The sequence below is a fragment of the Canis lupus genome, chromosome 5 (genome assembly GCF_003254725.2).
Source record: "Canis lupus dingo isolate Sandy chromosome 5, ASM325472v2, whole genome shotgun sequence".
NCBI classification, from domain to species: domain Eukaryota; kingdom Metazoa; phylum Chordata; class Mammalia; order Carnivora; family Canidae; genus Canis; species Canis lupus.
In genome coordinates, this window is record NC_064247.1 from 14130989 (window position 1) to 14140648 (window position 9660).

At 54.9% G+C, this 9660-nt stretch overlaps 1 long non-coding RNA gene across 1 annotated transcript; it reads left to right on the top strand.

Annotated features, from left to right (window-relative positions):
- The first annotated feature begins 4078 nt into the window (after nt 1-4078).
- LOC118354833 (uncharacterized) lies at nt 4079-7589 on the top strand. The gene is made up of 2 exons (XR_007410631.1): nt 4079-4568; nt 7229-7589. It is a non-coding gene; the product is annotated as an uncharacterized LOC118354833 (long non-coding RNA).
- Nucleotides 7590-9660: the final 2071 nt, after the last annotated feature.

A 9660-nucleotide genomic window follows, 5' to 3' on the forward strand; every position in this document is an offset into this window, starting at 1 on the left:
GGCCTTGAACCACACTTGCGTGAATGGTGAGGCTTTGGATCAGCCTCAGGCAGGAGGGATGCCAGCCCCCAGGACCGGTCATCTCATTCTGAGGTCAGTTTCTAAGGAAACCGGTCCTGATATGTATTCTCATCACCCTTCCAGCAAGATCGAGGGGTCTCAGGGGCACTCAGACTCACGGCCCAGCAGGCAAGGATTGCCCCATTTTTAGAAAAAAATGTATTTTGTTCTAAAGATTCAAACTCGGGTGAGGGTTTGTTTAAAACCTGACTGATCTGCACTTCAGTGGCCCCGCTTCTCTCTAGGTGCCTGAGTCCCACACACCACGGAGCCACGCGGTGTAGCCAGGCGGAACTCGAGCTTGAGTTCACACTTGTAAGCTGTGTGACCTTGGCCAAGTTACTTAATCTCTCTGAGTCTCTATTTGTTCCTCTCTTTTGGTTATTAAGAGGATCAAATGGGACCATGATTGCAAGCACACTTCTGCACATGGCAAAACACACTACAAGTGTGAGCGGCCACTTTATTCCATGCCTCTCTTTTTCAATTCAGAATGTAGAAGCCCAGGGATGTTCCTGCCATTGCCCAGCACCCTACAGTGAGCCACCGGGGGAGCAGAGGCAAGACCAAAGTCCCCCAAATCCTACCCTAATGCTTTTTCCAATATAGTACCGTAGCTCATCCTCAAATCTCTCTTCTTTCCCTAATTTCTTAGGCACTGCAGGGAATTGTGCGTTCTCACCTTGCCCTAAATTTGTAGTCTTTGATGCCTAATAATCTTTTGATCCCCTCTGCAGCAGCCTGCCTGCCTGCGCCCTTCCTGCCTCTGTACCTTCTCGAGGGTCCTTCCGCCTACACTCCGTTGGACATCCTAACTCAGCCTGGCATCAGCCCACCCTTGGCCCCCAGAGACGATTGTGACACCTTCATCCGTGGGATCTCCAGCCTCCCACTTATAACAAGCGGGGGGTGGATGAAACCTGCTGATTCATTCACAGGGAACCCTTAATTAGGCACTTGGGATACCAATGGGCAATCCATCGAAGAGCCCATAAGGCCTCATCACCGGTCAGTGCCGGGCAGCACGAGGAGGCCGAGGTGGCGGGAGGCAGCCTCCGATGGAGGCTGGGCTGGAGGACCAGTCTCCAGGTTCCTGACCCCTACTGCTCCTCTATTCCCAATCTGGGCCTCAGATCAACCCTCTGCTACCCGAAACCTCCTGCTGCTCTCTGTCCACCTCCAGGTCTCCAGGGACAAGGCCTTGGGGGCCTCCCCACCCCCCATCCACACGCCGCGCCTCTGGGGCCAGCTCCGCTCCCTTCTCCCCGAAGAGGCCCCTCCAAGTCCAACTGCCCAGCTCTGGCTCTCAATTCTGGGAGACAGGTCACGTCCACCACCCCGGGGTGCAGCGCGAGCCAAACTAATCAATGGCAGAGCCGTAGATTAAGGGGCCCGGCCCCAGGCCATCCATCACTGTCGTTTACCCGCGCCTGTCAGCCTGCAAATGGAAAAGGAGATGATGTGAAACAACCCATCTGCAGGTTTTTAACGCTCTTTACAAATTGCCGTGGTGAATAACTTGTTGCCTGTATTTATCCCTTTTCAAATTGTCTCCTCGCTACAGTCATCCGTCTTCATTCTACACCCCGATGGCGCTCGCACCGCCAGTTGGGCAACCTCATTATTTCCCTGGCGCTGCTGCCTGGAGGAGGAAGGGGAAGAAGGGACGGAGGGGATCCAGGGAGAGAGGGAAGAAGGGACGGAGGGGATCCAGGGAGAGAGGGAAGAAGGGACGGAGGGGATCCAGGGAGAGAGGGAGCAGAGGGCTGGGCTGGAGGGACCGCTGGAGCCGCCTTGGGCCAGAACCTGGTGGCCCCCAGTCCTGAGCTTCCAGGGGGCTGGCCGGCAAGAGACCCTGGGGTCACCAGACCAATGGTCAGGATCTGCAGCCCAGACACTGCGGCTGCTCACCGTCCCCGTCCTCAAGGAGAGTCTAGCTGCCAAACGATTGCAAAGCTTCATTCCGGAGACTCGTGTGCAGGTTTCTCCATCCTCATCCCACATGGACTTGCCACTTGTGTGTCCCCACTGAGACCCGCCCGTCTGTGTTGACTCCCCCTGCCCTAAGCCTGGCTGGCATCCCTTCTTCCCCGGCTCCGAGCCACAGCCCACTCGCTGGCCGGCCTCCCCTCCAGCCCACTTTCCCTCACTCTCTGCGGAAGACGGACACTTCTTTTAGAAGCTGCATGATTTCCTAACTCTGTGTCAGTGATCCATTGCCCCCAGCATTAGACTCACTTGGCCACCCTGCCCCGGCACCACTGATGCAGTGGGGAAGAAGGCTGCATTTTAAAACAAATATGCCAGCTGCTTGGTGCGCAATGCAAAGGTGGAGGGGACCAGCCCTAGAATCCACTTGACGCCTGAGGCCCAGAGAAGTATAATGATCTGCCCCAGGTCACACAGCTAGTTTGCAGCTGAACTGAAGGCTGCTCTACTCTGCAGGGAAATCCTTGTATGAACAGAAGTGGTTTGTGTGTTTATCTCTCTGACTCGAACATAAGCCCCCGAGGGCAAGGACAATGTCCTATGCACCTCGGTGTCCATCCATCCGCCAGGCCCGGCACAGGGCTTGGTGTAGTTTTGGTCAGCCAGAAAAATGAAGAGCTATAGACACCGGCCAGGCCCCACCTTTCAGTCTTGCTCCAAGGAAGTAAACCCATGTGGGTGGCTGAGGGCAGAAACCCCCTTGCAGGGCCCGGAGCTCCGCCTTTCTTGCTGGTGTGCTGCCGACCCAACCAAAAACCCACCTTGCTGTCAAGGGCTGTGTTTCTGACACTGCATCCACTATTTCCACTCTGTCTTCCACAGCAGACCTTTAAATATTTGAAAACAGCTGTCAGGATCCACTTAGATGTTCCTTCTTCTAGGTTTCAGGTCCCCAGCTCCCTCAACCACTGCTCATGTGGTGTGGTATGCAGACCCCGGGGTGTCCCAGTCCCCCCTCCTCCAAATGCCATCCCATTTGTCAACGTCCTTGCTCAACTGTGGCTCCTGGGATGAAATGCAATGCTCCAGATGTGGTGTGGCCACTGCCAAGCACAGAGGGACATGCCATGATCTCCCCTCTTCTGGGCTCTGGGCTCCGATTAAAAGAGCCCAAGATTGCATTAGCTCTCCTGGCAGCTCCCCCCCACTGTTGGCTCGCATTGCACTTTGCCTGCTAATCCATCTAACTCTATTACTGTCTAATCCACGATTCTCCATCTTGTCCCCGAGGATTACATCAAAGTCCTTACAAAACGCCTTGCTGAAATCCACATACGCGACGTCCTCAGCGCACCACATATCTACCAATCCAGAAAACCTCTCGGCCTGAGAAAGGAGGTCGTTTGGGCTGGACTTGTGCTTGGTGAACCCAGGATGATTCCTAGTGATCTCTCCTTTCTTCTTCTTCTTCTTCTTCTTCTTCTTCTTCTTCTTCTTCTTCTTCTTCTTCTTCTTCTTCTTCTTCTTCTTCTTCTTCTTCTTCTTCTTTTTCTTTCCTATGGGCTCATGAAGCAACCAGTCCATCATTTTTGCTCAGTGTCTTCTATGGAGCTTTCTTCACCCAAGGTGCTTGCTCAGTGCCTGGACTGAGCAACTGTGACAGGTGGCCTGATTGATTATGCGCGTTGTGAGGTTTTTGGTGGTAAGCAGAGGCTGCCTGAGGAAAAAGCAGAGAAGGGGAACAAATGTAAATACCACACACTCAGGAATGCCCATGGAGGTTGTAAATAGCTTGACGGAAAGATGTTAGAGGCTCTGGGTAGGAAAATTTATTAACAATGCTTCATGTCTTTTACTCTCCCTGCACAATGTTTGATTCAGAGAAACTATGAAAACATCACTGCCAAGCCATTTCCTTTCTCCTATAATTAGGTACTCTGGATTTTTAGTATCGTTTGTGTGCGTGTTTGTTTCTTCTGATTTCCACAGGCTATTTTTAGACCAATCATGACTTAACTTTTTGAAAAGCCTAGGAGAAAAAGTCACGTTCCCCAGCAATCAAATGTACCCATCCCCTGAGTGACGTACATTTAGGTAAGTCACAGCTGGGTGACGGACCCTGGGGCCCGGGGGGAGCACGCAGCAGGAAGGCCTCTGCTGCGGGGTGGAGAGACGAGAGAGGGATGTCATCCCCTGTGACCTGCAGCCCCTGGCCACCCTGCTGGTTAACCCTCTTCTTCCACCAAGAGGGAGAGAGTCATGCAGGTTCTCAGAGCGACGTGCTGGTGGCAAGGAGGCACAGCTGGCTCCGGAAGAGAAAGAAATGATCCCGAGCCGCCAGTGGGAGGGGCTGCCCCACAAAGGAGTGAGCTCCCTGTCTCTGGAAGGGTTCAAGCTGAGCTGGATAACAACCTCAGTGTTCAAGGCCCTTTCTGATGCTTGACTGTGTGAAATCTGCCGGGGAGGCTGCTGGAAGAATTCTAGCTCCGAAAGGAAAGCGCAGCCACAATGTCGAGGGATCGTCCAAAACCAGGGCTTCAGGAAGGAGACCCCAGCACCCAGCCCCATACAGAGACAAGGTAGGGAGCGCTGCGGGCATTCACCTCCTCCATTCGGGGGGCTGGAGCCATCCCTCTGGAGACAGCAGTCCTCGAACACTTCCCCACGGTACCATCCCTACTCTCCCTGCCTGCCTTTCAGAGGAAAAGGTTTTAAATGCAATTTCCTAGCTGGTCACAGATTCAGTGTCTACCTCCTTTAAGGACTCACAGCCTTACGGAGACTCTTGTAGGCACCAGTTCCCTCTCTCTGGGAGCACCCGGCGTGAGAGCCATCTGCAGAAAGTAACAGGCATGTACACACGGAACAGACCGCCACACGGCACCACACACACCCAGAGCAAGTCCATGCCCCTGGGTGTGATGGAGAGAGCATGCGTGCACTTGTGTGTTTGTGTGCGTGCAAGGGAGGGGAAGATATCAGCTTTACTGAGGGTCAGGTCTAAATTACACATGCTCACCAAGGTAGGCCGTCTCCCCTTTGCCATCCCCACAACATTTAAGAAGCAACCCCATGGGGGGGCCAGTGCTGCAAAAGCTGGGGAGTCACCGGGAGAACCTTGCAGTTTGCAAAGCCCTTCCTCATCTGTAATTCCGGATTGTCCACTCACTCACCAAATATTTATTCAGCACCTGCCGTGCTCCAGGCACTGTGCCAGGCATGGGGAGTACAGGGTGACCAAAAACTCGCAGTGCCTGGACTCGGCGAAGCTCACAGCCTAGTGCAGCCAGACATGAGCAAACAATCAGAGAAGTGTGTATTTACAGTCCACTCAGGTAAGCGTGAGGGCGGAGAATTATACAGCGCTGTGGAGTGTATAACCAGAGGAGACCTAACCTGAAAGTCAGGGAGGACTTCCCGGAGGAGGGGGCATTTGAGCTCTGAAGCTGAAGGGTAAGAGACAGGTTGGGGGCATTTGGGCTGAAGCTGAAGGGTGAGAGACAGGTAACCAGGTGAGGGGTGAGAGGCAGGGAGGACAAGAGGGAGCCCAAGCATTAGAAGCTCCCTGGAACATACTTAGGAGTCAGAATTGGACTCACTGGCTGGCTGAACGGTGGGCTCTGGCAGACTGGGGAGGCTGAAGAGAAGTAAGAGAAGTAAGGGATTTCTATCTCCATCGTTACCTGAGGTTGGCGACATAGGAGCCAGAGCCCTTCCAGAATGTTCCACGAGCATGATCTGGGGTACATTCAGCATATCCCAGGCCTGGGTCCTTCCTAGGCCAGGGTGAAGGGAAGCTTCAGGAAGAAGGAGTCCTGATTAAGCTCGTTCTTGAAAGGCAAATAGGATGAGGAGGGGAGGGAGGCATACAGTTGAGGGGGACTCCTTCTGGGGGACGTCCTAGAGGCTCGAAGGAGCTCGCGTAGGTAGCTGGGCTTGGCTGGAGCCTGGTGAGCCTAAGTGAGGTGGGAGGTGAGGATGGAGAACCAGGTGTGGGGCAAGGGGGATGACGAGCTTGGACTTGTCCTGAAGGTCAAGGGGAGTCCTCGATGAGCTTTGAGAAAGAAAACAACGTGGTCGGACATGTGCTCTGAAGAAAAGCGACCCCTCAGGCTGCGGAGTGGAAGGGGGCTGGGTGGGAGTGGGCTCGGAGCCCGGCAGCACTAGGTGCTCAACATGACGGGAAGCGAGGGACTCCTGGGTGTGGAGAGGGGGATCAGAAGGAGGAAGTGAGGGCGAGTCCCGAACTGATTTTCTGCTCAGCTGTTGGATGTTGAACTTGAGGGTCTTGTGAAAAACGCACTTCAAGAGGTGGCTGGGTGAGAGAACGCGGAGGGCATGGCAAGGAAGAGGCGACGCGCTTGAGGTGCGTCCAGTTTTTAGAGTGAAGGTAGGGACAGAGGCCATGCTCCCCTCGCCTGCCCCACCCCGAAACAGCCTGCCTCCACCTCCGGCCTCTGGGCTCCTGTGTGGCCTGGCCCTGTGTCCGTTGGCTTAAGGCAAACCCCAGAGGCATTCCCAAATCTTTCTCCTCCTTCACCACCTCCGGGCCAGCCCGTGGCCCTCTCTCCAGCAGGCAGGCCCTGTTCCCTCCACCTGCTCAGAGCTCCTACCCTCTCCCTCCAGGGACAGTGCGACAGCCCTAACTGCCTCCTTCCCACCCTTGCCAGCTCCCCGCTTCCCACAGCACGCTGCCCTCCCCGCAGTGACCGGGTCCCATTTCTACAGAGCATCAAACCCTCCAGTGGCTCCTCCTCATCCTCAGAACCAAATGCCAACCCCTTGCCTGGCTTGGGAAGGTCAGCGTGAGTGCCTCCTCATCCCCCTTGCTCTGCTCCTCTCTGGCCTGCCCCCTGCCCCTCCGGCAGCCTCCCCGGCTCCCCACGCAGGGCCTTGGAGCTTGCTCTTCTCTACCCTCATGTCCTCCTGCCCCCTGACCATAAAAAAGAAAGATTTTATTTATTTATTCATGAGAGACACACAGAGAGAGGCAGAGACACAGGCAGAGGGAGATGCAGGCTCTCCAAGGGGAGCCCAATTCAGGACTCGATCCCAGGACCCCAGGATCGTGCCCTGAGCCAAAGGCAGACACTCAACCACTGAGCTGCCCAGGTGCCCCTCACCTTCTTGTCTGTGGCTTTCCATGAAAGTGTCACTCAGCGGAGAGGCCTCCTGAGCATCCCTGACAGTAGCTACTCAGCACCCTGCTGCAATTTTTTTTTTTTTTTTTTTTTTTTAGAGAGACGGGCGGCGGAGGCAGAGGGAGAGAGACTCTTAAGCAGACTCGACCCCCAGCATGGAGCCCAGTGCAGGGCTCCGTCTCACAACCCTGGGATCATGACTTGAGCTGAAATGAAGAGTTGGACGCTCCAGTGACTGCACCACCCAGGGCCCCACACGGCTGCATTTTAACACTGTTCCCTATCAGTTTTTCTTGCTCATCAGTTTGCTCCTTGCACACCTCCCACACTCCTCCCATGTGCACACACACTTGATGAAGCTCTGTGAGAGCTGGGGTTCGCCACCACACCCCGGGCCTTAGGAGAGGCCCTGTGCATAGTTATCTCCCACGTGAATAAATGAACAAATGAGTGAGTAAATTGGTATAAAGCGGTATCTGATGCTGGGAGTGCAGAAAGCCCTAGAGACACAGACAGTACAATCAAGAAGAGAGTCTGGCCACAGAAGAAAGAAGAGAATCAAAAGACACCTTTATTGAGCGAGTCAAGAGAAAAAAGAGGGTTTAAGTGGAGGGATGGGTCACGGCATCCCATGCTGCCGGAGAGACCTCATGAGGCCCAAGGACACCCACTGCCCTTGAGAAAAGGGGTTTACAAGGACCTGGTGAGAGTAGTGGAGGGGTGGCAGGTGGCTCCCACGGGCTGGTGTGGCTGGCTGGGGCGGAGGCATGCCTGGGGGCATATCTGGGTGGAGCCGGTGGGTGAGGGTATCCAGGCCAAGGAGGATTTTCTCCTGAAGCCTGGCTCCTGGACCTAGCAGAGGCAGCAGAGAAGAAGGAGTGACTGAGATTACAGAGCAAGGGAGTGGCACTGGACTCCCCAGAGATTTATAGAAACACGCCGGTGCCCCAGACAGAGTCATCATTTGTTGCTCATTCAAACTGAAATGTGCTCCATATGTGCTTAGAGGTAAGGTCAAGGGCGGCCTGGGAGAGGAGCTAAGGCCACGGCTTGGCCTGGCCACCCCTCTAGCTCCGGTTCCAGATGCACACTCCACACCTACAGAGCAAAGCCAGAGGCCAGCAGCTAATTGGGCCTCCTCCCCAAAAGGTGACCGAGGGGTCAGTCCGCTGCTGCTACTCGAACATGTCCCTTTGACGTCCCCCGAGGGACCCCCAGCAGTTGATGAGTGTATCCCTTCTGGCCATGCACTTCCACTCCCCACAGGGGACACTTGGCAGGTCAGTACAGCTCTCTGCAGCCTGTCCCATTTCCAGTGATACCTCAGCACCCGGTTTAGACTGACACCCCAGGATCAGTAACACCAGGGTGGGGTGGCCGCTGGAACCCGACTCGTCGGTTCCATCCAGGCCCAGCTTTCTCACAGATACCCTGCGTGTCTGATAAACCCCAGTACCCTCCATTCTAATAGCTAACCCTCAGAATGTGAGGTCGGTGATGCTTGAACGATGCTCCTTCCGTGGCCATCTGAGGTAGGATGCAGGAATGGACAGAAAGTGGAGCTGAGGACATGCACTCATGAAAGATTCTCAAATTACGAGGTGCCCGGGTGGCTCAGTGGGTAAGCATCTGCCTTCGGCTCAGGTCATGATCCCAAGGTCCTGGGATCGAGTCCCTCTCCCTCTGCCTGTGTCTCTGCCTCTCTCTCCATGTCTCTCATGAATAAATAAATCAAATTTAAAAAGAAAGAAAGAAAGATTCTCAAATCGAAAGACAATAGGACATCTCGCACGCAGGAACATCGAATGCCTCCTGAGAAAGGAAGCACCGTGTCATGAGCACCAAGGGACGAGGAAGGAAGCGGCGGGTCTGTTCTGGGGAGAATTTGTAGTCCGGGGAATCGTACACCCCGGGGTCAGAGGGGTGCGGGAGGTGGTGCAGAAGGTGCCGGCGGCCTCGGAGCCAAGTGGACCTAATCCCAAACAATTGCAACAGGACATCCATTTTTAGCAGTTTTGAGGAAATTGGGGATTATGAATTGGCCCAGAGGAGGCGGAGGCTTATCCAGGATGGGGACAGGGAAGGATATGCAGAAGTAGCCAAAAAAAAAAAAGAAAATCAGAGAAAGAGGCTGCTGGCGGTCAGGAGCAAACACATCCTGCTGAGGGCGGTTGGCCTCCGGAATCTTCTCGTAAGGAAGATGCTGTGGTCCTGGCGTTTTGTTCATTTAAAGCCAGATGGGCCAGAGCCCAGAGCATGAATGGTGGGGAGCAGCCCCGGGGAGAGACATGTGTTTAAGTGCTTCTGGGGCAGACCCCGGCGGGCCGGGTAATGAACCCCCTGAGGTCCTGGCACCGGTGGCCTCGTGAGGGTCCCCTCCAGAGGCCTGATGAGGAGCTGCCCTGCTGCAGCCCCAGGGCCTATTTTCATGAACTTCAGCCCTTGCCCGACTCACCTTGAGCCCAGGGCACGCAGGAGGCCAAGCTCAAGGCTTCAGATAAAAAAGAACAAGTGGGCAGAGTGCCCCAGC